The sequence below is a fragment of the Branchiostoma lanceolatum genome, chromosome 15 (genome assembly GCF_035083965.1).
Source record: "Branchiostoma lanceolatum isolate klBraLanc5 chromosome 15, klBraLanc5.hap2, whole genome shotgun sequence".
In the NCBI taxonomy this organism is placed as follows: Eukaryota; Metazoa; Chordata; class Leptocardii; order Amphioxiformes; family Branchiostomatidae; genus Branchiostoma; species Branchiostoma lanceolatum.
Genome location: NC_089736.1, coordinates 5,125,308 through 5,131,493, shown reverse-complemented (window position 1 = coordinate 5,131,493; position 6,186 = coordinate 5,125,308).

Sequence of the window (6,186 nt, the reverse complement as noted above, 5' to 3'; positions counted from 1 at the left end):
TCGGTCGTGCAGCGGCCGATCACACATTCTCTCCAGTCTCCACATCCGCCGTTCAGTAGCCATTGCAGTGATGGTCTCTGGGCTCAGGTCACCTTCAGCATCCCCCCCAAAAAGGGTGTTTAGTATTATGTAAAAATACCCACTGACCAAATAGTTGCTAGTACATGTATGCTTGCTGATCATAAAAGGAATGAATCAAGTCTCAAGGTGTTTGGCTGTAGAAAGATGTTTTTAAAAGCATTGGTTTGAAATATCTTGTATTGTTGCTACATGCTTTCTTTAGGCATTAAAGGTGAGTAGAAACAGAGCAACGTAATGTGGTAAGGCATTCTCTCACCTTAAACTGTTCATCTTTCAGTGTCTTCCAATCATCTTGTCTCGGGTCGGTAGTCATCCATCACTCAGCAGCCACCTAACTATGAAAACAAGTACTTAACGTTACACACTTGCCTGAAATTACACCAAATAACTGGTAGCAAAACTTAAGGATGCAGATTTTTCTCACCTGGTCTGGACAGGTACACCTGAACGCACCAGGACCTATAAGAGAAGAAGAATTGCAGGTGTTAACAATCAAATGCTGTCCCTAGGAAGGTATGTTTTAGTATAACCTTTAGTATCTACCATCTATCACACTGTTTTTCTGTCAGACATCCAATTAAAAACTGTACTTTTCACTGAAGTAGCCAATTAGGTGATGGCAAGAGATCAAAAAACATCTGTTTCTGGAGTTGAGCTCCCCTTTAGATAAAGGTGTCTGCAAGGACCATCACAGGCTAGTATTTATCTACAATTTTCTTTGGTCTATAGAATACCGAATTAGACATTCAGTTTACATCAGATCCAGACCATGCTAATGCCCCGACCGCCTTGTTTACGTAATACGCGACTATTTTTGGCGGGAACATTAGCGGATTCAATCATGCACGAGTGCGCATTCCGACAGGTGGTCACTGAGCCAGGCGCACCACGTGGAGATAAACAAAAAAGGGACTGAAGTTACAACATTCTTTTGCACAAGTGTCAACTGAAACTTTCTACAATACACTGGTGAGACATAAACATAACAGCAGTTACAATCAATGTTCTATAAGCACACCACAAATTGCGAATTTAAAGAAAATGGGGCAAAATTAACTCCTCCCAAGCCTCACGGTCTTAAATGAGGAATTGTCGCCTGGACTTAAAACCTACACATATCTTTAAAAAGATAGAACCTTCACATGCATTATTGGTCGTTAAGAAACAAAATGAACGTAATGGTTTGTTCTTTTACCTTGTCTTAACTCGTCTTCTCTACACCACGTCGCCACCTGTCAATCTCCGAGCCATGTTGTCGTCTTCTCCAAAATGCCACACGCCAGGAAACACACATTTTCTCATCAAGCCACCAAGATGTGTCAGTTCAAATCCACCGGGGAAGCGTTCCAAGGTTATGCTTCAAGCGTATGGAAAATATTCTTCGGAAAAAAATGTAGAAATAAGCCGAAAAGTTGCAATGAAGTAGAAAAAAAATCCACAGCATTCTCTGATACAACAACAGCCTACCAGTTTGGACCATGTCGAATGTGATTTAACACGGGGGTGTAAAAATTGGCACTGGTAATGTTTGTTATTAATTCCTATTCATACGTGGACAAGTACATTTAATCACCAGATTTAATCAAGAACCTCTCAAAAATAGTTCTTATGGTGGTCATTTCACTATTTCAGGCTGTACGTATACGCGTTAAACATATCGGCTATCTTGATATGTCTCCCACTATACGTTATCCGTTGGATTGATCCAATTCAACCAATGATAGCTTGCGACACAAAACGAGATACAAAACACGCGTCCGGCCGTGTGCCTCATTAATTCAGCTTCTTTTACGGTCCTTTTTTAACGCCCTCTATCTCTCAGCTCGCCAACTGCAGCATTACGAACGTGATCAACCGCACCGTTGCACGGATAACGTTATACACCAAGCAGGTCGTGTAGAGGCTTCTTGGGTAAAACCGAATCAAAAAGATATTCGAAAGGAGAAAGATCAGGGCTCGGAATACTTTTGAGAACCGATGGCGATGGTGGGTAAAGAATTTCTCAAAGTGAATCGTGTGAGTGGCAGTCACGGTCACTACACACAGTTTGCGGGCACCATCGGTTTTCAAAAGTATTTCGACCCTGATGTGTCTCCTTTCAAATAACTTTTTGATTCCGTTTTACCCAAGGAGGTTCTACAATACCTGCTTGGTGTATAAGGTTATCCTTGCAACGGTGCGGAAGATCACGGTTCGCAACACTGCAGTTGGCGAGCTGAGAGATAGAGGACGCTAAAACATGACCGTGAAATGAGCTGAATTAATGAAGTACACAAACGTGTGTAGTGCTGTCTTGCATCAACATGCATGTAAATTTGGAGAGTTGCAAGTGCAGTTTGGTACTTCCAAAAGATCTGGACTGTGGAAGCAACAGCACCACACGTTTGCCAAGTTATAACACTATAAGACCCCCGGTTTGCAAAAATGACAGCGTTTATCGTGTTATTTATTCAAATGCTCTTTTCGAAGATCCTCGAACTCGCCGCGCGCGGTACCATGACGCCACTCTTATCTATCTTGACATGTCTCCCACAATACGGTGTTGGCTGCCAAACTTGATCATCAGTTGGACCGATCCTGTCTGTCCATCACAATTAGCAGTTCAACCGATGATAGCCAAGGAGGGTCTACAACCAAGATGCTTAGCAAGCTCGTTCATTTAACGCTAGGAACCATACATTATACGGTTACATTACTCCAAAGTGGCGATAACATATCCACAAACCAAAGACAGTGTGTGTAACCATATTTTAGCTGCAAAGAAGGGCGTTAACGAAAGTCAATTGGATTTTAGATCGACAGTCGGTTATACTGTGTTGTTTTCACGAAAATTGGATAATCAGGGCATAGAAAGAGTTCAAGGTTGACCTTTACGGAACTCGGGTCACCTCGGAAGGTCACTATATTATCCTGGTTACCCAGCTTAAAACCATATTGCACAGTACAACCGATTGTCGATCTAAAACATGATGATTTCCTCCTGAAATCGATTACTTCTTTTTTTTTACACCTAGAACAGGGCTTGATGCAATATATTTGGTTACCGTGTAAACAAACAGGTTTGCTGCGAACCTTGGTAGTAGTATCTCAGACAGCCGTATAGCGTCTCTCTTGCACCGTGTCGACTGTACATATGGTACGTTCATAATGGATGACAATTAATGACTTCTCCTTGCGTATCAACAATGACATGTCTCCCACAATACGGTGTTGGATATCAAACTTGGAGTTATAGCGATTCTGTCAGTCCATCACAATTAGCAGTTCAACCGATGATAGCCAAGGAGGCTCTACAACACTTGCTTGGTGTATCCATATCATGCCTTGCAACGGCGCGGTTGATCGCGGTTCACAATGCTGCAGTTAGCGGGCTGAGAGATAGAGGGCGCTAAAACATGACCGTGAAATAATTGGGATAAATGAGGCACACAGACGTGTATGTAGTGGAGCCTTGCATCAACTTTGTAAAACAAATGATGGGTAAAGAATTTCCCAAAGTGAAGGAACTGTGACGGTATACTATAAAACACAATTTGCGGGCACCATCGGTTTTCAAAAGTATTTCGAGCCCTGATGTGTCTCCTTTCCGATGCCATTTTGGTTTGGTCTACCCAACAAGGCTCTGCAATACCTGCTTGGTGTCTCCTATCCTTGCAACCGTGCGATTGATCACGGTTCACAATGCTGCAGTTCACGGGCTGAGAGATAGAGGACGCTAAAACATGACCGTGAAATGAGCTGAATTAATGAAGTACACAAACGTGTGAAGTGGTGCCTTGCATCAACATGCATGTTAAGTTGGAGAGTTGCCAGCGCAGTTTGGCATTTCCAAAAGATCTGGAAGCAACAACACCACATGTTTGCCAAGTTATAACACTATAAGACCCCCGGTTTGCAAAAATGACAGCGTTTATCGTGTCATTTATTTAAATGCTCTTCTCGAAGATCCTCGAACTCGCCGCGCGCGGTATAATGACGCCATACTTATCTATCTTGACATGTCTCCCACAACACGGTGTTGACCGCCAAACTTAATCATCAGCCTGCTTGGTGTATCGATATCCTATCCTTGTGACGATGCGGTTGATCGCGGTTCACAATGCTGCAGTTGGCGGACTGACAGATAGAGGGCGCTAAAACATGACCGTGAAAGAAGCTGAATTAATGAGGCACACGGACGCGTGTTTTGTATCTCGGGGAAAGAGGACGCGTGTAGTGGTGCCTTGAAGTTATGACACTATAAGACTCCCGTTTGTAAATGACCGGGTTTATCTTGTCATTTATTCAAATGCTTTTCTTGAACTCGCCGCACGCGGTACAATGATGCCACTGTAATTCAGTGGAATAAGATAGAACTGCATCTAAGCCGTCCACTAGCCTCCGATGCAGACTCCTTTCGGCTGTTTTTTTTTTCAAGTTACGGTTTTATACTATTACATTTTTTCTTATTGCTGGCCAGCAATAAAAAAAATGTAATAGTATAAAACCGTAACTTGAAAAAGAAAACAGCCGGGAGGAGTCTGCATCGGAGGCTAGTAAAACATCCTGTTTCTGATGTTTAACACCTTCCATGCAACCAAACATTCCTATCCTTGGTGCTGAACCCCTTTCATGAATATATAGTCAACATTCCTGTCCTTGGTGCTAAACAACATCCACGCATAGCCAAACATTCTTTTCCCTGGTGCTGAACACCATCCACACATAGGCAAACATTCCTGTCGTTGGTGTTTGACATCATCCACATAAACCCGAAGCATCCCTGCCCTTGGTGCTAAATACCTTTAACACATACCGAGACCAGTCCTTTAAGATAATCCCGACATATGTTCAAAGAAACGCATAGTTCGTTTGTAAAGGTGTGTGTGACACTAAACCCATGTAACATGAGCTTCAATCTTGTAATACACTTATAACTTAAGTTTAATTATCAAGCTAATGTTTATGAATATCTATGTTTGTGAATATTTTGAATGTGGATGAATATTTATACATGTTTATGAATATTTATAAATGTTTATAAACAGATCGATAAATGTATTTTTAAATATTTATAAATGTTTATAAATATTTATCGATTAACGAATTAGCTCAGTAATGTTTAGAAATATTTGTTTTTACACATTTTTATTTACAAATTAATCTATGAATATTTTTGAATAAACAAATTATTGATTTACTATCTGGCGGATATTTTTGAACTGCTGGAGCCGATTTCGTTCAAAATTTGAAAGAGAATAACTCATGACATTTGATATGTAGATAGCTGAAGTGATAATTGACAAAACCATGTGCTTATTATGCAAATCACGAGCTGCTTTGCATAATTTATGAGGAAAAATTACAAATCCGCTTCATCCCATTATAGGAATCGCAAACATGTGACATATGTAACTGAGAAAGAGAGGAATATCGATTACGCAAATGAATACCTAAAGTGTCAAAATACTATGATTCGTTAGTGGTAAACTTGTTTTGTTTGGGCACAGACGATGATCAACTGAAATAATCAATGCAAACGAGGTCCTTATTTGCATAATAAATGGAAACATTTATAATATGCCACTCGAAAAGGTTAACATCAGTCGGCGAAGGTGTGGGGTTGCGGAACTCTAGTTACAATTATTTTTATGTTAGCACATATGCATTTTGTACATATCTTTGTGTCAAATCATAAGAGCTCTTCTAACTACTGTCTACATGCAGTTTGGAATCCCTAGCTTTGTATTCTTAATTGCTTCAGGAAATAAGACAAATTTGCTTTGTAGTGTATAAAGCATCGAATGAGACATTAACATGGACTGTCATAATGAATATTGAAAAAGAACAAAGCAGACACAAATACAGGTTTTGGTTATCTGTATTATCATTGTAACAAGATATATATTCTTAGGTAAAATCACTCTTTACAATCTTTTCTTTGTAACAAAATCAATTCAACGTTATCAACATTATCATAATGATAGTAAATCTTTGCTATTAACTCCTTTTAAGGACCAACTGTAACACTACCAGACTGGGTGTAACATTATACATGTAGTTATAACGTTATATAAATTTACGTGTATTTTCAAAACCGTCACTACATCAATGGTCAAATCAACC